The sequence below is a fragment of the Notolepis coatsorum genome (genome assembly GCF_963971535.1).
Source record: "Notolepis coatsorum genome assembly, chromosome: 11".
In the NCBI taxonomy this organism is placed as follows: domain Eukaryota; kingdom Metazoa; phylum Chordata; class Actinopteri; order Aulopiformes; family Paralepididae; genus Notolepis; species Notolepis coatsorum.
The window spans coordinates 41,087,840-41,112,269 of record NC_140175.1 but is presented as its reverse complement, the minus strand read 5'-3'; positions in this window follow the sequence as shown (position 1 = coordinate 41,112,269).

Below are 24,430 nucleotides of genomic sequence, written 5' to 3'. Positions count from 1 at the left end.
GCCTCTTTGATGTGGGACCAGAGTTAAGGGCATGGCTACAAGATACGGAGTTGGACCTCTGATGTTACACGAAAGAAGAAGAAGGTATGGGTTGTAGTGCAAATTCTTTACCGATAAATATAAAGTGTGCTTAGGGTTCTTCCCTCGTAAGTCCTTGAATTGATATAGTATGGACCAGCTGACCAGAGATTCAGAGCGACAAAGTTCTATTTCAAACGGAGTCTTTATTGCACAGAGAAGAAGAGCAGTCACCCTCCACGGGGCCTCGCACCAGAATGAATACACACATGACATGACATTTATACCCTCTTGCACAGAGAGAGAAGGGGAGGGGTGTGTGTGTGTATATGCATAGGCGCCTGGCCTTAAGAGCACGCGGAGCAGCTGCTCTCCCACTATTGAACTTGGGGGAGCAAGGGTATGATCTTGCTCCACCACTTTTTGATCATATGAAAAATATGATATACCCCCCCCCCCCCCCAATATATAAATCTAACCATAACTATGTAATTTCAATCAAATTAATAATACGCAATGACACTTAATAACACGTTTTTAAGTTTCCAAAGATTGCGAACCCCCCCCCCTGCCCCATTATGGTTTGATCCAGTTCCTCCCATCTCCAGCGCGTAGACCAGACAGCGCTGTCTGGCTGCAGGTAGGCTGAGTCAGTGTAAATATCAAAGCCCACAGAGTGTGTCATAATATTGGTGGCAGGCAGGCAAGCTTTTCCAGTAAGTTGTTCAAATAAAAGGATTATGTTAGACATAAGTTACTATTGAGTGGTAGTAGAACTTCTACGGTTCTACCACGCAATACAATAAAAGTGTTTCACTGTCCCGAATTGCGATCTGGTCATACGGTTTCCTAGAATAAATAAAAATAACGTTTCCCTCTCTGGTTGGCGTTAGCTTTAGTGCTAGCCGCTAGCTAACGTTATCTAGATATGTGGTGTGAGCTGGATGACGTTGACTTCATTTCCAAACGTTAACGCTATCTATATGGCAGACGAGCAGGGCCGGATTAACGACGGCCGCGGCCCGTGGGCCTATAGTGACGAGGGGCCTCCATTTTTTTTTTTTACTTTTTTTAACTTTTTTTAATTTTTTTTTTTTTTTAGATCGATGTCATGATTGTGCACTGCAGACTCAGGGAGGAGGCAGAGAAGGAGAGAAAGAGACACAAGATTTACAGGTAATGGAAATATATCTTTTTTCTCTTTCTTATTAAAAACTTGGCCTATTTGAAAGGAGATTGATTTAATAAAAATGAATGAGCGAAAAATCAATATACAGTGTATATACAGTATAATATATTATTATTATAGTAATTGGCTATCATACTGCAATATAAACTGAGTTTTATAGTGAAAAGAGCAGCTTTATTGGTCAAGATTGAAGGCTCTATATTGCAGGAAATTGCATGTACAAGTTCATTAAATAAAAAAATAAAAAAAAAGTCTGCCATGGAGGGGGTCGTGCCGGACATCCTCCAAACCACCCCTTGCCTGTCCAAAAAAATAAAAAAAAATAATAAATAAATTAAAAAAAAAAATTATAAAAAAAAAATTCTTGCACCCCCACTTTCAACTATAACTAGGCGGCCATGTGTATATGTATCTGTGTGTGTATGTATGTGTGTGTGTGGTGTGTGTGTGCTTGTCTGTGTGGTGTGTGTGTGTGTCTAAGTGCAAGAGTTAATGGATGTTTTCTAAGACGCGGTGAGGGGGCCATCTCAGCGGCATGGTTAACTAGTTTACCGGCCCACTGGTCAAGGGTCACCGGGTCCTGAAGAGTCCAGGCACTTCATCTGATAGTTGTGTATATGTATCTGTGTGTGTATGTATGTGTGTGTGTGTGGTGTGTGTGTGTGTGTTTGTCTGTGTGGTGGGTGTGTGTGTGGAGGGAGCAACGGGGTCATAAGGTCACTCAAGAGGCATGGGGGAGGCCAGCCAGATGTAGACACAGTGGCGCCAGCATCTAGGGTGCAGCCTGCACATCGTGGGGAGACGTGCACAGATATATAAGATACTGTACTAGATCAATGAACTAAACTATCACTTAGGTGTGTTAAAGTGGGTGCTGCAGTGAGTTGTATGTTTAAAGTGAGTGTGTGCGTGTGGATGTGTGTGCTGTGAGTGCATTTGATGGTTGTTACATAGTGTTATTGTTCGTTGAGCATCCTGATGGCCTGGGGATAGAAGCTTCTTCTGAGTCTCTCTGTGCTTGCCATGAGACTCCGGTATCGCATGCCTGACCGCAGCAGTTCAAAGAGGCAGTGGTTTGGGTGGCTCAAGTCTTTGATAATTCTCTTAGCCTTGCCCATGCACCGCTTGTTGTAAATGCCCTGGAGGGTGGGAAGCCCCCCTCCAATTGTGCGTTCGGCTGAGCGGGCCACTCTCTGTAGTCTGCTACGGTCTTGTGCGGTGCTATTCCCAAACCAGCAGGTGATATTGCCAGTCAGGATGCTCTCTATTGTGCATGAGTAGAAGTTCTTAAGGATCTTCTGACTCGTCAAGTGGTTTTGCTCTAAAACCATGGCACCTACATAAAAAAAGTCTGCAATAAGGTAAAGTTCAGCCTATCAAACTTCAGGTACATAAGAAACTTCCTTTCAACAGAGGCAGCAAAGCTATATTTTCATTCAATGGTTCTTTCCCACATCACATACTGTTTGATAACCTGGTCCAATTCACATTCCACCATTCTGAAACCACTTCAATCACTTTACAAACAAGCAATACAAATTCTAGACAAGAAACCATTCAGGTACCATCATTGTCACATTCTAAAAAAATATAATCTACTCAGTTGGGAAAACCTGACCCTATATCAAAACGTCTGTCTAGTTTTTTAAATAAAGTGTGGATTGGCTCCTCCTCCTTTGTCCGGTTTCATCAACCTCAAGTCTGCCTCAACCAGGAACACTAGAGGTGCGGCAAGGGGGGACTGTACAATCCCTTTCAAAAAAAGTGTATTTGGCCAGGCTGTCTTTTCATACAGAGCATCCCACCAATGGAACTCAATTCCTCAAACAATTAGAGTGTCCACATCATACCATTCATTCAAGTGCAGGGTTAGGGAATGGCTCATTGATAACCAGAACTGTCAACACTGAGGTGTCTGTATGTGTATATCGCTGCTGTCGGGACAAAACCTCATAACTCCAAAAACCCAACTTTTCAGCAGATGAAAAAAACGAACACAGATTTGAGGGTGAATAGAGTTAGGAGGTTTAGACAGATGATCGGTTTAATGCTTTCCCATTGTTTAAACTTTGTAAAACCCACACACACATATGGAGGATGATCTACGGAGTTGATTTATATAAAAAAAAAAAAATGAAAATGGAGTTATGAGGTTTTGTCCCGACAGCAGCGATATGTGTGTGTGGATATGGATATGGTGCGTCTGTCTATATCTGGGTCTCTTAATATGTCATGATGTGCTCTGTCCTTGTGTCCATGACTGTATTGTGACCTGTATCCCTACTATGTCTATGTGCTTTTGTTGTGTTTTTTATTCTAATGTATTTATCTTGATTTTATTGATTTGATTTTATTCTGTTTTTATTGCTAACCCTTTTTTTACACAGGATTTTAGCCTGTACCTTCTGGCAGGGGGACTACCAATGGAAATTAGCCTTTTGGCTCAAATTGGGTGCATTTACATTTGTAAAATGTTTTATTAATGTACACTGTCCCCCTTGAACAAATAAAGTAAACCTAAACCTAAACCTAAACTTAATGGGTGTGGTGCGCGATGGATAGGGCAGTTCTTTCCTGGATTCTCGGTTTGCTTTGGGAATATGTTTGTGTCCTGTTCGGTGTCTGGGGAGACATCTGTCTTGTGGACTGACACTGGGATTCTCCCTGTCTGATAGACTGGCCTATCTCTCACGGGAGGACTGTTGCTGGGGAGAGCAAAGCTTGGGTCGTTCCTGATGCGTGCTTCATAGCAAATAAATCTAGTGAAGTAGGCGAATGGGGGAAAGAGGCCGTTGTTTTCGTCTTTGAACCTGGAGCCTTGGGATATCCATTTCTCCTGTAGGGCGTATGGGAGTTTCTCTACTATAGGGTTGATGTCGCGAGCGGTGTCCAGGAAGGCCAACCCGGGTAGGTATCCATCCTCCTTTGCAGACTGGAACTCCATAAGGAGGTCTCCAAGCTCCATGAGTTGGAGATAGTCCTTACTGGAGATCTTAGGAAACGTATCCAGTTTCTTTGAAAAGAGTATTTTCGATTACCTCAGGTGAGGCATAACGCCTACTTAGTCTATCCCATGCCTTCCTCAGTGCTGCTTCGGGATTGTTGACGTGTATCTGACACATTCTCCTGACGTGGTGGGATGATTCCTTGCCTAGCCACTTGGTCAAGAGGTCCAATTCTTCACTGGCTGAAAGGTCGAGACCTCTGATGGCATTGAGGAATGATGACTGCCATGCCCGAAAGCTTTCAGGTTGGTCGTCAAACTGGTTGAGTCCTGTTGTTACTAGTTCCCAGCCGCCATCACCCCAGTCATCACACACATAATAAACCTCTCTATAAAACAGGGACACGTCCCCAAGGACTTCAAAATTGCGAGAGTGACCCCTCTGCACAAAAAAGGCAGTAAATTAGACCCAGGCAACTACCGCCCTGTTTCTATCCTTACCTCCATCTCGAAAGTCATGGAAAAAATTGTATACGAACAGGTCGAAAAATACCATGCGGAAAAAAATCTAATCTACGAATTCCAATCTGGCTTCAGAACATCCCACTCCACTGACACATGCCTTCTCTATTTAAACGACCACATCAAACAAGAGGTGGACGCGGGCAAATACTGCGGCATGGTCATGCTGGACCTACAAAAGGCCTTCGACACTGTCAATCACACCATTCTGATTGACAAGCTAAAAGCAATTGGTTTTGATAGTCTATCAGTGAGCTGGATGCAATCCTACCTGGAGGGGAGAGAGCAGATGGTGGAGGTAAACGGTACCCTATCCCCCCCCCTCACAGTAAACTGTGGTGTTCCACAAGGAAGCATACTAGGTCCGCTACTGTTCCTAATTTATGCAAATGACATGTCGTCAGCTTGTGACTGCAACTTGTTCCTGTTTGCGGACGACTCAGCCCTGCTGGTCTCTGACAAGAACAAATTACAGGTTGAAAAAACCCTCAGCTCAGAACTAAGCAAAATCTGCATATGGCTCGCTGATAACAAACTATCATTACACATGGGCAAAACAGAGTCCATTCTCTTCAGTTCAAATAACAAACTCAGCAAGACCGACGGCTTCTCAGTTACAGTGGGTGACAATATTGTCACAAGGAAAGAAGATATTACCTACCTGGGTTCCATCCTAGAGGCAAATCTTTCCTGTGACAAAATGGCATCCAATGTAATAAAAAAAGTCAACCAACGAACTCGTTTCTTGTACCGGATCTCCTCACTGGTAAACAAGAATACCCTGAAGACTCTAGCAGGAGCACTCATTCAAGGGTACTACGACTATGCTTGCACCTCATGGTACCAAAGCACCTCAAAGGCGCTAAAAACAAAATTACAAACATCTCAAAACAAACTGGTCAGACTACTGCTTGACCTTACTCCTAGAACCCACCTCACCCCTGCCCACTTTGACAACCTAGGATGGCTTAGAGTAGACGACAGAGTACAGCAACTTGCAATGGGCCTGGTCTACAAGATACACTACACGACCAAGGTACCCATGTACATGACTAAATACTTCCCAAAGGTCAGTGAATACCACGATCACAACACCAGAGGGAGCTCCACAAATCATGTTAAACCCAGATTCGGCTCAAACAAGGGACTAAACACGTTTCGCAATTATGCCACATCAATGTGGAACGCCCTACCCAAAGCTGTAAAGGAATGTGAATCACTACCCACTTTCAAAAACACTCTCAAAAAACACCTAAGGGAGACTGCAACTCGAAACTGGCCCCTGTAAATGTCCGAACACAACCCCCTCCAATGTACAGTAAATTACCAAGTATGGTCTTGTCAATAATCCAATGTACAGTGTTGTTTGTACAGTGTCCCCCACCCACCCCTCCTACCCACCCCCCCCCCCCCCCCCCACCCACCCAACCACCTCCAATGTACAGTCCCCACCCACCCCTCCTACCCAACCCCCCCCCCCCCCCCCCACTCCTACCCCCCCCCAACCACCTCCAATGTACAGTCCCACCCCCACCTACCCAATCCAATGTACAGTTTCTACGCCTAATGTATATACTCTTTTCTTTCTGGACTCTTTTTGTATCACAAATACAGTACTGTAATTGCAAATCTGGTATGTCATAAATGTATAGATGTAGCAGTACTGTCTATCTGTATGTCATGTATGTCATATATGTTACGATGAATTGGAAATGGGGGACCCTGGTGTAAACAAGACGAAAGTCTTTCTCTGGTCTGCATCCCCTTAACAATTGTATGTATTGAGCTGTACTGCACTGTACCCATTCTGCAATCTGTTAATAAAGTTTTCATTCATTCATTCATTCATTCATTCATTCATTCATTCATTCATTCCCGACGTGCTAAGTATTTAACAACATCTGTTATCTCTGGGGTTTCGGTGGGGTTAGCTGATGGTGTGTGGTAATGAGGAGTATAGGCTCGAGCTGAAGGGTTCATATTTTGGATACGTGGCTTAAATTCGTCCTGATAGGTCTCGTCGGCATGATGACGTGTTTTGGAGGGGGTCATGTGAAACGTGCTCTCCGGGCAGCATGACAGGCTCCTGGGTAGGGGAGTTAGGTTGCGAATCCTCGTATGTGGTTCCCCATTGGATTAGACTGCCATCGAGTCGAATAGACAAGGGGGCGGGGACATCGCGACGCGAAGTTTTATGTAACTCGTTCTGTTGGTTTACATAGGCACTTGTCCGGTCGGCAATGTCTCTCCCTGAGAGCGTCCTCCTGCCTCTGCTGGGCGGTGTTCTAACCTGCTGTTCGGCTGCCTCCAATACCTCTGCCTGTGCTATGGCGACGGCTGCTTCTCTTTGGAGTCAAAGCTCCCAATTCAGCGTCCAGTCTAGCCTTCTCCAGAGCCAGTCTAGCCTGCATCTCTCTCGGCCAGCTCCTGTTTTATTTTAGTCTCTTTCTCTGCGAATGATGCACGTACGCACGCTGCCTCTGCCCTTACACGGGCCCTTGTTGCTGTGCTGGATGAAGCTGTAGATGAGCGGTCGCTGCTTGCGCTGACTTGAGAGGTTGTGTCGTTCTCTTTGGCGGGGTCCATAATGCTATTTTGATCTGTCGAAGGGATCGACGTTGCACCAGCTGGTCGCTTGTCTTTTTACTGTGCTGTCCTCCCAATGATGTTTTTAATCAAAGGTAGACAGCCAGCCAAACTCTTCAATAAGCAACACAAGAGTCAAACGTAGCTTCCTTGCTTCTCGTTTAATGTAGTTCTTGTTGACATGCTGCTAGGATAGGAGTAAAACTGAAACAGAATGAAGTGCATAGTGTTACTACTAGTGCACGTAAAAAGTATAGATATACAGTAAGTTTACTAAATGATTATATGTAGACATGTTGTACTAAACATTCCAAGTATTATGAACATCTACTGTATCGGCCATTAGCATGTATCATAGGTAATAGAATACGAACATAACAGCGTCCCATCGACGACAATATACTTCAAAACTGAAAGATAACCTTGCAAACAATAAAGGATTACTTACAGACAATGGGTCTCATTCCCGAAGATTTTCCAAAGATATATTCTGGAAGACTTATCTTGGAACCACTGAGACATAATCTATGACAAGTACAGTCCTGAACGTGCTGGAGATATGTCTTAAGTGGCTGAAACGGTCGCAGAAATTATATGATCTGATATCTGCTTGGAGAATGGCATTCTGTCGTAAACTCCAAAGCGCGTTCCCGTTCAGCTCATTTGCATACAAAACACCGCCTCCATAGTTCCTTATAAGGCAACTGGTGACGCAGCTGTGTGAAATGGAATGGCGGAAGTGCTTTGCGAGCCGCGTGATTACGAAACCTAGCGTCAGTCAGTGCCAATCAGAGAGTGTCTCCGAGAAATGCGGCTAGGTTTCGTAATCACGCTTGCGCCCATCAAAACTAGATTAGATTAATGTATTGGCAACAGCTCGCGGTACACTACACACCTGCCGCAGCGCGCACGCACACACAGACACACACACACACACGCACGCGCGCAGTACTGTATATGAATGAATGAATGAATGACATATAATATATATAGCCTATACGGCGGGCTTATTATTCCATAAGCCTATAGAGGCTACTGTTCATTCGTAGGCACACACAAGACTTGTTATGGAATATTAATGCAGTCTATTTCCACCGATTAGCTTTAGTTCTTATTTATTTATCCACTGTCATTTCAGTGTTGGTGTATAGGCTATATAGTGTATTTCAATATAAGTTTAATTGATGAATGATATATTCGAAGAAATGCAGGTTTATAGCTATATCAACCCCCTCCAATGTACAGTAAATGACCAAGTATGGTTTTGTCAATATTCCAATGTACAGTTTTGCTTGTACAGTGTAAGTCTATCCCCCACCCATCCCTACCCAACCTCCTCCAACAGTTTCTACGTCAAATGTACTCTCTTTTCTGGACTCTTTTCGTATCACAAACAGTACTGTATTTGCAAATCTGGTATGTCATAAATGTATAGATGTAGCAGTACTGTCTATCTGTGTCATGTGTGTCATATATGTTATGATGAATTGAAAATGGGGGACCCTGATGTAAACAAGACGAAATTCTTTCTCTGGTCTGCATCCCCTTATGTAATTGAGCTGTACTGTACTGTACCCATTCTGCAATCTGTTAATAAAGTTTTCAATCAATCAATCAATCAACAAAGGTCTGTCCCATTGTATACCAATCAATGGGATACATTGCATGTTGACCTGCATTCTTTCAAATGTATATAATTAATCATTAAAACAGATGTGTAACAAATAAGAAATACAAATTCCACAGAAGGCATTAAATTATTATTATTTTCAATCATTTCACAATAATTGCATAATTGTGTTTGAATATCTGAGTAATTATTTGTCCAAAATAGCTGGTTCAGATATGGTTAATCCAGCTGTCCTGTGATCAGATGAATCCATATTATTTATTTTTCCGACATCAAATTCGTAATTTCTTATCGTACAAATATTGTCATATTTATTTTAATTATGATTAAGTAATTAATTCCAAGGAGGCCTGTAGCGTTGACGTGAAGGAATCACTATGAGAACACAGTCTGTCAAATTATAATAACATTTTAAATTAGTCAATCAATCATGAGATTTGATCGTGGGCTGAGAGCATATTTAAGTGTGCTCCTCAGCACTCTTAGATCTGCTCTCAAATAAGATCTCAGGAAAATTTGAAGACTCCCACTCCCAGCCCTAATATGTCTTAAATAGGCTGAAATCTGGCTAAGACGAAATATTTTGTCGTAACTTCGTTCGAGAATGAGACCCAATGCTTACGATGGGGCAAATCAAAGGATTACAACAGATAAGAACAGCATGTTGTTCATAATGAGAACTCTCTTCTAAGGAGCTGCAGGTCCCACTTCCTGTTTATCTGTGAGATACCACTTCCTGTTTGACCATGAGGTCCTACTTCCTGTATATACCACGTTCGACCAACAGGTGGTGCCAAAGCAAATCAAACCCATATACACTGCCTGGGAGAGTAGCCTCCAGCTGCAGCCTCGGAGATTGTTCCAGATTGGGCAACTTCCGCCCGCTCCCACGACATTTCTCCCGCTGACAGGACAATGCGCTGATTGGCGGAAAGTACGGAAGTATCTCGAAGTACGTCTGACGTATCTCGAAGTACGTCTGACGTATCTCGAATTACGTCTGACGTTTCTCTACGTTAGCGAACGTTAATTGAACGTTGTATTCATAAGATAAGATAAATTCAGCAGCATGGGGAGGGGGGAGGGGAGGTACAGGTAGTAGAAGACATAGAGGTACAGGTCACATAATTATAGTACAGTGGAGAAGTAAAAATAGAATAAAAAGGCAGTGTAAACAATATACAATATTATTAACTCTGGAATATATATTTATTTATCATATAAATAAAATGTATTATGTTGTCCTTTTGTATTGTTTCAGTGAGGTGGAGGAATTTGACCGGAGGATCAACAAGCAAATAAAGAAGGAAGGGAGACCATTTTGGACCATATAATAATACTGTAGTTGTGGTGAATGAGGTGTTGAAGGATTAGCATTATGTGTCTAATATGCACCAGTAACCTGTTTGTTCAGTGGTGAACGAGGTGTTGAAGGAATAGCATTATGTTGCTCCTCCTATGTTATGTTTATTTCCTCCTTTCCCGCCCATACAATACAATACAGTAATAATACAATAAAGACACAGTTGTTTAAATGTTTATTTTCTTAATTTAATTTCCTATACAATGTAGGAACCGCACAAGTGATTGATTGGATGAAAATTGTATTAACAGATTGCAGAATGGGTACAATACAGTACGGCTCAATACACACAATTGTTAAGGGTATGCAGACCAGAGAAAGACTTTCGTCTTGTTTACATCAGGGTCCCCCATTTTCAATTCATCATAACATATGACATACACGACATACAGATAGACAGTACTGCTACATCTATACATTTATGACATACCAGATTTGCAAATACAGTATTGTTTGTGATACAAAAAGAGTCCAGAAAAGAGAGTATATACATTTGACGTAGAAACTGTACATTGGAGGAGGTTGGGTAGGTGGGGTGGGGGGACTGTACATTGGAGGTGGTTGGGGGGGGGGGGGGACAGACACTGTACAACTGTACAAGCAAAACTGTACATTGGAATATTGACAACCATACTTGGTAATTTACTGTACATTGGAGGGGGTTGGGTTACAACACAGGAGCAGAGTATAAACAACAGTACAGGAATGAGAAACAGTCTAAATGGGTTTTAACATTTTAGTTTATTTCATGCGGATATGTTCTGTAATACCTGATCGGTACAATATCTACTAACCTGATCAATACAAGCCCCCCTCCCCCCCCTCTCATGGAACAAGGAACTCTTCAATCAATCACTCAACAACCGCACGTCAGCGCAGACGTACTTGCTTTTGGCGGTCAATTAAAGGCCCTCCCATAGTCGAGCAGACTGTACACAGAGCAGACTCCGCGGAGGTCCGCGCGACTCTTTGAGCTTTCATAGTCGAGCAGATCTCAGCGGACTTCCACGGTCTATTTCCTACATTTCTCACGCCAGTTTACTACATTTCCCACAATTCAATTAACAATAACACGTTCGCTAACGGACGTAGAGAAACGTCAGACGTACTTCGAGATACTTCCGTACTTTCCGCCAATCAGCGCATTGTCCTGTCAGCGGGAGAAATGTCGTGGGAGCGGGCGGAAGTTGCCCAATCTGGAACAATCTCCGGGGCTGCAGCTGGACCCTATTGGCCTGGGAGGCAGAACAGTGGTAGTCGTTGAGGCAAGCAGGCTTGGATTTTTTGGGTACAGGGATAATAGTGGACTTCTTCAGACAGGTGGGGATGACAGCCTGTTCCAAGGACAGGTTAAATATGTCAGTGAATACCGGGGCCAGTTGGTCGGCACAGACTTTTAGGACGCGGCCGGGGATACCGTCCGGTCCTGCTGCCTTCCTGATATTCACTTTCTTAAAGGTCCTCCTCACCTCATGTTCTGTTACCCTGAACACTGAGTCTCCATCAGCAGCCCCCCCCCTCCATTGCAGTGGCTTGTAGGCTGGTGTTGTTATTCCCAGCCTCAAACCTTGCATAGAAGGTATTGAGATCATTTGCTAAGGAGATGTCACTGTTCAGCTTGAGGGAGGTGCCTTTGTAATCTGTCATCGTTCTGAGGCCCTGCCACATAGCTCTCCTTTATTTTATTACAAGTTACTCAAGCCTAGTAACAGACACAATATTTCTGACACTGGGGATACATACCCCCAGGTCCCTAGATGTTCCTAGATACCAAGAACATGCAAATTGACCTCGTAGAAGTGGAGCAATCTTCCATTTACTTAGTCATGTACCTTTAGGCAAAATTTCTGAAAATAGGGCTACAGCTTAACAATTGTTTGTATTGAGCCGTACTGTATTGTACCCATTCTGCAATCTGAGTTTCCAATCAATCAATCAATTTCTTATTTTTGCTTTTCTCTTAGAGAAGACCAAATTTTAAGAGTGGTCGAGAGCACTCTTACCCAGATGAGAAAAAGGAAAGAAAGCCCACCATTGGTCAATTGCCCCCAAATATTTCAGGTTCTGCTTCTAAAATTAATTATTATATATTGCTGTTAGAACAGTTAGATCATCCATTCAACAGGAAGCGATTTGCAACTGATCTCAAAATTAGTGAGGGTTGTGGTATAATATAATGTCCCCATGTAAAGATATTCCCCTCCCCTGTGTCCCCTTACCTGTGCCCCCCCCCCCTCTCTGTGGAATAAGACATTCCCCTCCCCTTTCTCCCCAATCCTATGCCCCCCCCCTTTTCTCCCCAATCCTGTGCCCCTCTCCCCAAACCTGTACCCCCCCCCCCCCATTTGACCTATCAAATGGGACCACATCCCCCCCTTGTTAACTACATAAGTCTCCTCCCGAGATCAATCCAGGGTCTTCTTACCTGGGTCATTTCAGCTGATCACCTGGGGCGAAGCCCTCAACCATTCTCTCTCTTGTACTATGTATATTTCTATCTGTCTGGATAATAAACCATATTATCTTGACCTCGGTTGACTGAGAACATTCTTCTTCAGGATATCCACGAATATCCCACAATTGGCATCACGAACAGGATGTGTCGTCGCCCTGGTTGTGCTCCCCTTCGCTTGGTCTGCCATGGGCCGATTGACTGGACTAAAGTCTGTGTTATTTTGATATCAGAGATGTGGGAATAGATATCACCCTTTTCTCAAAATACCCATATCAATGATTGGTCCTCAACTCTGATATCAAACAACAATTAACATAATCATTAGAAGCTATAGCTGTGCACATATCTTGGCATACCTTCAGTCGTTCATGTCGTGACTCAGGGGAGCTAATGTCATGGTTGTACATACAGGCATAGTAATAAACCAATTAAATACATGTGAACACTGTCTCTGTGTGGTCAGAGTGCACAGGGTGAAAAAACAAAATCGTGTGCATAATTATTAGGAATAGGATTTACACATAAGAATTAACCTAGTGGCTAATGTGTACAAAAACATTTTAAAACCGTTAACCTAGTGGTTTGTATATACAAAAAACTGATATAAAAGGTGATTATGATAATCGTTATGCATTGTTCTGTGGTGCATACTATCAATGGTCAAAACAACCTTGGTGTCTTGGAACAAACCAACTGGTTCTGCCCTGTTTAACAATACAATTTTTTGCAATGTGACTCTGTGATCATTCCTCATTGCTATTATAAAATTGGTTAATGCAATCTTAGTGATTGTATTTCATCATATTCTTAGTTAATAATTTTTCCAGATACATATAAACTTTGTGAAACATTTTCTGTTTGTGAATCTGACAGTTGCTGTGTCGTGTTGATCATCTGTTCTCGGTCTGTCGTGTGGCAGGGCCAAACAGTAACACAGTAAAATTGAAATACATACATAACAATGTGGACAATGTGTGTTCAGAAGTCTCTTGGTCCACAGGTCTCTGACGATGTGTCTCTTCTTGACGATGCAGTCGGGAACATTCACTGGTCGCCGTCCATTCCCTGTCAAGGGTCACCTGTAGCAGTGGGGCGGTCAACTATAGTGGCCTTGCAGACTCTTTCCCTGGAGTCTATGTTGTTCTTCACCACCATCACATGTCTGCCACTGTGCTCACGCTTGACCTTTATCAGGCCTAGAGACATGGCTGTAGGGTGGTCTTGAATGTGCTGTGTGGTGGTTGGTCCCCCCGTTCCTCATCATCGCGGTACTAGAGGGGCGAGGGTTTGCTGGTGTAGCGGCTTGTCTGTAGGATGCTCTCTCTCACACGGATGGCAATCTGGTCATGGAAGTCCACCTTGATGGTCGGGGCTCCATCTCCTTTCTGTAGGTGATGGGTTTGGTCTGCCGTGTTCTGCAGTGCCGGGGTGGCGCAGCAGGCGCAATCTCGTTGATGGTGATAATAATAATAATAATAACTTTATTTGTATAGCACTTTTCATACAGAGGTTGCAGTTCAAAGTGCTTCACAACAGTAAAAAATACAGGCATAAGCGAGCATAAAAAGATAGACGGGTAGAATCACAGTGTTTCACATTAGGATCTAGCATCCCAATAGGCTCTCCGCTTACAGTTTTCAGTAACACAAATAGTAAAAATAGTTTAAAATGATTCAGTTTAAAAATAGTCAAAAAATTATAAAATAGAACGGACATAAAAAATACAGGCATGAGCGAGCATAGCAAGATATGGCAAATCACAGTGTTTCACATTAGGATCTAGCATCCTAATAGGCTCTCTATTCAGTAATACTCCTGTAGTTCATGAACAAATAATCACAGTGTTTCACATTTGGATCTAGCAAATAATAAGAATAAAATGATTCAGTTTAAAAATAGTCATAAATAATCCTGTATGCATCGTTGTTTAGTGTGTATGTGTGTTTATTGTGTTGTGTGTGTGTGTGTGTGGTTGTACTTCAGCTACTACTACTCTACAACTACCACTCCAGGACACAGTTAACCTAGATCTACTCCAGGACACAGTTAACCTAGATCTACAACTACAACGCTACTCTACAACTACCACTCCAGGACACAGTTAACCTAGATCTACTACTACTACAGCTACTACTACTCTACAACTAATGGTGATGACTCTGAACTCGTAGGTGTCTTTTCTCAGGCCGTCAAGGGTTGATCTCCTCTTCGTCAGTGTCTCCTTGGTCAGTCTCCTTCGTGGTCCTCTGCTCCACTTCCTTGGGGATGGCGTCCCTGGGTGGGCTGGGTTGGATGGCGGCTCTTTCAGGTTGTGTCGTCGCCCTGGTTGTGCTCCCCTTCGCTTGGTCTGCCATGGGCCGCATGTCGTTCGTGGTTCAGGTCAATCACGAGTCACTCCTTCTCACTTGTCGTGTCCTCTCACCAATATGATCTGAGGATGATAAAATTGCCTTAGAAAACCTCCTCACATAAATGATTCAACGGCTTTCTGCTAAAGAGGAAAATCATTTTGGGATTAATTAAATTCATTGTAAATAAAATCACTTGATTGAAAATAGGAAATGCAAGCCAATTGCATTAGCAGTGATTCCTTATGTCAAGAAGGTCACATTCACTACAATCTTATCAGATCTTGTATCTAACTAGATCTTACAGCATTAGGCTTTAAATAAAATTGTAAATGAATGGCCAAAGTCTTGACTCAGATAAAATAGCTCTTTGTCTTCATAGTCTGTGATGTTAAATTGAAGTTGATCTTACCTGTGCGATGGGTGTGCCTCAGGATACTTACCTCGTCACGCCTTCTCTGGCGTTCTTCACATCTCAGTGTGGCTCATCATAGCATAGGAAAAAAACATAAAACCTAGACAGCCAGTTAATTTGGCATGAAAAACAATCATTCGTTTTGTCATCTAACCCTAACTAACCTTACTGTCATGCACTTGTCCTAATAAAACTACCCTACACTGTGGCACTCAACACTTTGATGAATTGTTGCTCAGCTGATAGAGTTTTGCTCTTCCTGATGTCCTGTTGCACAGAATCTGTGAGTTGCTTTGGATAAAAGTGTCAGCTAAATGATCAATGTACGTGTATACCTTGTACATTTAGATAATTGTGCTCCAATTTTGGTGGTTGATATTTGCAGTCGTGGAAAGACTTGAAATTGCAAGGAGTTAGTGGTTGTAAGCAGAGGATAGAAGGAGGAGATTGCAAGTGAAGTTGTTTTCATCATTAATCTTTCATCTCGGGCACTTCTACTTTGTCTGGTTTTATTCAGAATTCATATCTCTAATTCGTGTGCCTCTTGAAAAGAGATGATGAAAACAACTGGTAAGTTATTGTTAGTATGGGAATTAGGTAGACTTTCATGACTGCAACATCATCACCTGTGTTTATACTATAATAAGTTGAGTCTCTAGGTGTGGTCAGAGTCCTCTCTGGCTATTTGCATTGTCAGGTGAGTCCACCAAGCCTGTGGTCAGAGTGCAGGCATTTGCATTGCTTTGTCTCACCCATGCCATACACCTTGGGTTTCAAGTGCCCACTCTGAATAGCTTTGTTTCTGTAAACAAAATTTACATGTGGGTGTTTGGATGCAGATTTGTTTTAACTGGTGAATCGATTGTCCTTCAGTTCCACACCATCTTCGGTTGAACCTTGTGTTGACATGCTAATTGTTGGAGTTTCTGTCTTTTGTGATACAATTTGGGTGTAGGCATGCACTGTTCTGCATCTCGCCTCAGAGCCAGATCTGTAAACACAAAAACATGTTAATTTCCCACTCTTTTCTTTTCGTCTGGGTGAAGTCTCTTTGACTGCTCAATAAACATTAGCTAGTCTGTGACGTACGTGGGTTGGTCATTATCATTATTACTGTATTTTGGAAGACCATGTGAACATCAGATTAGTATCATGAGTATGGGTTATGTTGTTCTTGGTTGTGTGATGTGTCATCTTTTAATTCTGTTTCTTCTCTCTTTTTCCCAGAGACCACTCATCCTCCTGATTGAGCTGATTGCACCTGCTTGATTACACCTGTGGGCAGTTAGTTGGATGAGTGGATATAAACTGGAAGATGACACACACACGGGGCCCTCATTTATGGAAGTCACTGCCACGTCTCAGGGTGGAGTGAGGAGGCTGCCGTCTCGCCTATCTGTTGCCTGAAGCAACACTGTGTGGCTGGGTGCCATTTATCACATTGAGTGTGGATTAAACCCCATAGCTGTGGTGTCCTATGATGGGCACGTGGTTGTATTGGCTATTAAGTGTTTGTTTGTTTACATGTATGTAGGGCTGTCTTAAATGCTTCGAAGCTTCGAACGTTCGATTCGATGGCACAAGCTTCGAACATTAAAAAAAAAATCGAAGTTTAAAAAAAAATATATATATATTAATTTTGTTTTTCAAAAAAAAAATCAATTTTTTTTTTTTTACTTCGATTTGTGTGTAGGTGTGTGTGTGTGTGTGTGTGTGTGTGTGTGTGTGTGTGTGTGTGTGTGTGTGTGTGTGTGTGTGTGTGAACTACCCATCCCAGTTAGGACAGCCGAATCCCGTCCAATCTTTCGCCGTCGACTAAAGACTCACTTCTTCAACCATTATCTGAAATGATAAAAAAAAAAATCTAACCGTGACTAACCTTACTGTCATGCACTTGTCCTAATAAACTAACCTACACTGTAACACGCAACACTTTGATGAACATTGTTACTCAGCTGATAGAGTTGTACCCTTCTTGCTGTCTTGTCGTACAGAACTTGTAAGTCGCTTTGGATAAAAGCGTCAGCTAAATGACTAAATGTAAGTGTGTGTGTGTGTGTGTGTGTGTAGGTGTGTGTGTAGGTGTGTGTGTGTGTGTGTGTGTGTGTGTGTGTGTGTGTGTGTGTGCACGCACCTTGTAGAATTCCACACATAAGAAAGAAAGATACTGGGATGAATAAACAAAATAGGAAATAAAATGTAGAAATGCATGCAATACATAAATAAATATGAATCTCCATATATGAAATATAACATTTAGATAAGGTGCTACTGAGATGTTTTGGTGAGTTCTTTGTTTTTTTGTGGAAGTTGCCCTTCTTAAAAATGCATGAACATTCACTGATAATTGGTCTGTAGTGGAGTCTACAAGGTCTACATTGCCGGACCATGTAGAATCCGGACCTTGTAGACTGACATAATTCTGTGCATAGTTTAGTCTACACAGGCCATATTTCAAATAATCAAAATCTTACTTCATTCATCTTAAACATTCTTGATTTGGGGGATTGGTAGTTCCCATGAAATCTGAAGTTGTTCAAACGACAACAGCGATCCACCTTGAATTAAATCACAGCCGAGTGAAACCTTGTTGGATGCGTCAGTCACGAAAGGGGCTACTTAATTAATTAATCCAACACACTTTATTTATAGAGCACATTTAAAAACAACAACGTTTACGAAAGTGCTGTACAAGTCCCACAACATAAGATAAAAAAAATAAAAAATATTAAAAATAAAAATAAAATAAAAATATTTTTTTAAATTTAAAAAAAAAAAAAATTCGAAGCTTCGAATTAAAATCGAAGCTCGGCCCCGAAGCTTCGATTGCCAAAAAAAGCTTCGAAGGTCAGCCCTACATGTATGTATTGTTTGTCCTCCCCTACCTTTTCCCCTTTTTGCATTATGGTGGAGGTTTAAATCCCTATCACCATAAATATATAATTTACTATTTAGAAAACGTCTTGTGTTGTGTCTTCTTTTACCTATACCTGGGACCTTGATTTGAACATATTTACTGAGAGAGGCTGCTTTTGCTCATGTGCCGCCCTCCAGTTGTTATTCTTAGACCTTCGTACATGACATGGGGGCTCGTTAGTTTGCGCAATTGTATGGTTCCTTGTTGGTAAAATAACAGGGTGACTTGTCGATTGAAGCATGTCAGGTAAGATAAGATAGCGTTTTCTAATTGGTAAGTTAGTGTGGTTCCATTGTCCATGCTACACAGTTTGATTGATGTAAACCATTGTTGTATGTGACACTCTTGAACTAATCTGTTTTTTCTGCCACATAGGTAACAGGGGGATCGCCTACTTGGTTAGCGGGTGGGGGGCACGCGTCGTAATTCCGGTGGAGCGCGCAATGAAATCGGTAAGCGACTGAAGATATGTGTAGCCTCATCCCAGCAGGGGAGTAGTTTAGCTGGGGTATGCTAGAGTGACGTAGGTGATCCTAGTTAGATGGTTAGACCAGCATTTATTGTTTTCATAAATGGTAGATGTGGGCAGTAAATCAGAGTGGTTGAATTGTATACTGCGGAATGTAATGATTAAATGTGTTACGCACGGATATTGTGGAGTAGGTGAGGGGCTATTTTCTTGGCACCTGTGATTCGTTTATTATTATTGTATTATTGTGCGTAGGTTATTTGTGGTGTAGTCATATTCTGTAGGGACTATGGCTGGGACGGCTTTTACTTTGGATTTGTTTGTGGCGGATCCTACGAGGGATCAGATTGATGTCTGCACGAAAGCTGAATTGTGTGGGGTCGCCAAGCATTATGGCATTACGGTCCAAAGTTCAAAGAGTAAAGAGGAGGTGAAAGCAATTGTGCTCGCTGGGTTGGTAGATAGGGAGATATTAAGTTCGCCCATAGCCGAGGGAAATGACTCGGAGGACGTCACGCATGACGAGGCGTCTGGTGAGTCCAGTGAGGGAACCGGTGGTGCTATACAGGAACGGAGGGGTAGCAGTGCCAAGGCTGAGGAGATTGTAGGGCTGTCTTAAATGCTTCGAAGCTTCGAACGTTCGATTCGATGGCACAAGCTTCGAACATTAAAAAAAAATCGAAGTTTAAAAAAAAAATAAAATTACTTCGATTTGTGTGTAGGTGTGTGTGTGTGTGTGTGTGTACTACCCATCCCAGTTAGGACAGCCGAATCCCGTCCAATCTTTCGCCGTCGACTAAAGACTCACTTCTTCAACCATTATCTGAAATGATAAAAAAAAAAATCTAACCGTGACTAACCTTACTGTCATGCACTTGTCCTAATAAACTAACCTACACTGTAACACGCAACACTTTGATGAACATTGTTACTCAGCTGATAGAGTTGTACCCTTCTTGCTGTCTTGTCGTACAGAACTTGTAAGTCGCTTTGGATAAAAGCGTCAGCTAAATGACTAAATGTAAGTGTGTGTGTGTGTGTGTGTGTGTGTGTGTGTGTGTGTGTGTGTGTAGGTGTGTGTGTAGGTGTGTGTGTGTGTGTGTGCGCGCACCTTGTAGAATTCCACACATAAGAAAGAAAGATACTGGGATGAATAAACAAAATAGGAAATAAAATGTAGAAATGCATGCAATACATAAATAAATATGAATCTCCATATATGAAATATAACATTTAGATAAGGTGCTACTGAGATGTTTTGGTGAGTTCTTTGTTTTTTTGTGGAAGTTGCCCTTCTTAAAAATGCATGAACATTCACTGATAATTGGTCTGTAGTGGAGTCTACAAGGTCTACATTGCCGGACCATGTAGAATCCGGACCTTGTAGACTGACATAATTCTGTGCATAGTTTAGTCTACACAGGCCATATTTCAAATAATCAAAATCTTACTTCATTCATCTTAAACATTCTTGATTTGGGGGATTGGTAGTTCCCATGAAATCTGAAGTTGTTCAAACGACAACAGCGATCCACCTTGAATTAAATCACAGCCGAGTGAAACCTTGTTGGATGCGTCAGTCACGAAAGGGGCTACTTAATTAATTAATCCAACACACTTTATTTATAGAGCACATTTAAAAACAACAACGTTTACGAAAGTGCTGTACAAGTCCCACAACATAAGATAAAAAAAATAAAAAATATTAAAAATAAAAATAAAATAAAAATATTTTTTTTAATTTTTTAAAAAAAAAATTTCGAAGCTTCGAATTAAAATCGAAGCTCGGCCCCGAAGCTTCGATTGCCAAAAAAAGCTTCGAAGGTCAGCCCTAGGAGATTGACAGTGATAATTCTGTACACTCAGGACGTGCCTCTGTTTCAGAGGAGAGAGCTGCTATGCGTGACAGGGAAGAGAGAAGGGAGGAGAGAGACAGATTGGAGAGAAGAGAGGAGAGAAAAGAGGAGAGAGACAGAGAGGAGAGAAGAGAGGAGAGAGACAGATTGGAGAGAAGAGAGGAGAGAAAAGAGGAGAAGGATAGAGAGCTCCAGATTACAATAAGGAGGATGGAATTGGAGAGTGGTGGCTCTTCTTCTCCCTCATCTGAAGGTTACCAGGGCAGTTTTAATATTGGGCAGCATATTTCTATGGTGCCCCTTTTTCGGGAGTCTGAGGTGGAAGCATATTTTTCTGATTTTGAGCAGGTAGCGTGGGCTTTACAGTGGCCGAAGGACCAGTGGGCACTATTATTGCGATATAAGCTCACAGGTAGGGCTAAGGGGGCATGCCAGTTGTTATCAAAGGAGGACAGCATGGTATATGAGAAAGTGAAGGGTGCTGTCTTGCGCGTATATGAACTGGTGCCGGAAGCGTATAGGCAACGGTTCAGGGCACTAAGTAAAGCTCCCTCGCAAACACATGTGGCATTTTCCCAGGAACAACGGACGATGTTCACTCGTTGGTGTGAAGCATGTAAAGTGGATGGGGTCAAGGCTTTGAGCGAGTTAATCCTCATTGAACAATTTAAAAAATTTGTGCCCGAACGCATGATTGTGCTTTTGGAGGAGCGAAAGGTCTCTACCCTCCAGGAAGCTGCGGTTTTGTGTGACGAGTTAGCAATGACCCACAAATATATTTCTGTACGCAATGATGTGTATGTAGGAGGGGGCGTGTTTTCTCCGTCGGGGTCGCCGTTTCGGGGAGGTGACGAGCGACCATTCCGACCTCGCTCACCGCTGTCTCGAAATGCCTTGGGTGACGAGCAAGCATTCCGACCACGCTCACCGCCGTCTGAAAAGGTGTGTCATTATTGTAAAAAAGAAGGGCATTTTGTGAAGGACTGTCATGCGCTAAGGGATCGACAGGAGACCAGGGAGTCGATTGGTACGGTGTCATGTCCTGACCAGCATAGCTCTTTTGAACCCTTTTTGTTTGATGGTTATGTGTCCCTGTCGGGTAAAGTTGGGGACTACCAACAGGTGAGAATACTCCGTGATACAGGAGCCGCTCAATCGTTCATCCTGGCTGATGTATTACCATTGGATGTGGACTCCTGTCAGTCGAGTGAATTGGTGAGAGGTATTGACATGGGGTGTGTGCGCGTGCCGTTGCATAAGGTGCATGTACAGTCTGTACTGATCACAGGTTGCTTTCCGGTCGCGGTTCGCCCATGTTTTCCCGTAAAGGGCGTGGATTTCGTCATGGGGAATGATATCGCTGGGGGTAAGGTCGTCCCTGTGTTGGAGGTTGGAGACGCTCCATTTACTAACTCATTGATTGATAATCACCCCAATGTTCCTTCTATTTGTGCTGTCCCTAGGGTACAGGAGCGGAAGCGAGACCAAGGTCTAGCGTTGGGTGACTCTGTCTGTGGTGAGTTTTGCAAATTGGCGGTGGCGCAGCATTTTGAGGCGGGGGATGAGGTGTTTATTGTGCTGCCCACGCCTAGTACTGTGCTCGCTGCCCGGTTCTCAGGATCTTATGTGGTAAAAGGAAGGGTGTCTGCCACTAAGTATATGTTGCATACGCCCGGGCGGCGGAGGAGGACACGCTGGTGTCATGTGAATAGGCTAATGAAAGGTTCTGCCCGCGTCTCGTCGGAGTTGGGATGTGACAGGGTGGTTGGTTCACATGCTGGGTTGTGTTCTATTGTGCCTTGCAGGACGCATAGTGCTAATGTTGGGAGTGTGAACCCCGGTAAGCGGTTCGCGTGTCGGTGTCCGGTGGCGATGAGGGAGGTCGTGGGGAGAGTGGCTATGTACCCTGACAAAAGAAAGAGGGGGCTGGCTTCACCTGGCCATGGTCCCTGGGACTCTCCTTGCCTTCTAACTCCCATGGCTAATGTGTCTCTCCGGTCTTTTTGTACTACAGGAGGGTGAACGTAATGACGGTGCCTGTTTTGTTCCTGTTATGGCATGTGGTATTGGGAAGGGTGTTGTTTATTTATTTCTGTTCTGTTGGTGCTAATCGGATGTTGGTTAATAATAAGTGATAATGTTTTGGGGGGAGGTGTGACGTACGTGGGTTGGTCATTATCATTATTACTGTATTTTGGAAGACCATGTGAACATCAGATTAGTATCATGAGTATGGGTTATGTTGTTCTTGGTTGTGTGATGTGTCATCTTTTAATTCTGTTTCTTCTCTCTTTTTCCCAGAGACCACTCATCCTCCTGATTGAGCTGATTGCACCTGCTTGATTACACCTGTGGGCAGTTAGTTGGATGAGTGGATATAAACTGGAAGATGACACACACACAGGGCCCTCATTTATGGAAGTCACTGCCACATCTCAGGGTGGAGTGAGGAGGCTGCCGTCTCGCCTATCTGTTGCCTGAAGCAACACTGTGTGGCTGGGTGCCATTTATCACATTGAGTGTGGATTAAACCCCATAGCTGTGGTGTCCTATGATGGGCACGTGGTTGTATTGGTTATTAAGTGTTTGTTTGTTTACATGTATGTATTGTTTGTCCTCCCCTACCTTTTCCCCTTTTTGCATTATGTTGGAGGTTTAAATCCCTATCACCATAATATATAATTTACTATTTGGAAAACGTCTTGTGTTGTGTCTTCTTTTACCTATACCTGGGACCTTGATTTGAACGTATTTACTGAGAGAGGCTGCTTTTGCTCATGTGCCGCCCTCCAGTTGTTATTCTTAGACCTTCGTACATGACATAGTCCTTATTTTTATTTTTTTTTATCTCACACAATATACATATCTCATCAATGTTACTGTGGAAAAGAGGAGGCATGATTTTGGTCTTATTTAAAAATTATCTGCATTTATTCATTATCTCTAAAGAAAGGTTGTTCTTCTTTCTTTAGCTTTTAGATTAAATCTATCCAATTGATTAGAATCCTATTTAAAACTAGCTTTATGTGACTTGTAACGTGTAAATTAAAGCAACATAAACACAAGTGATCTGAGATAGTTGTAATTTACTGTAAATGAGATGATAGTTGTGTCATGCATCTATATTTATGATTTTCATACTCACCGGGAAAAGCTGCTGTGTTCACGTTGGATCCTCACAGTTCAGTTCAGTTATTGAATAACCATTTTATATTACCCCCTTGCAGCGTGTATTTACACATACAATTAAAACATATACTATACGTGGATTTCATATACCCTCGGCCTCTGGCATATTAAACCTTACGTTCGCCCATGGATAGTTTCATATCGCACTTTTGTATGACGTCATCAGTCCAAGCGACGTTCACGCGTTCCCATTCACCTCGGAAATAACGCTTTGCAATCCATGCAGTATTTTTTCCACGAGCTCTCAATAGCCTGGAATTCACCTAAACCAGCGTTTTGTTACCGAATGACCGTGCCTGTGCATATGTGAAACGTAAACAAACTGAAACGATAAAACTATACTTCCCAAATGGTTGTTCCCGTGGGCCGGTTTTGTTGGTTCCGGAAATTACTATCCTAGTTTGTCGCGTGAATTGCACCCCAATGTTATTCTCTGTATAACGGTAACTCGTCTCTCAATGCTCGTCGCGCTATCCGCAGCCGGTTCTTGACTCAATAAAGCAACGCAACGGGTCCTATAATACTTGTG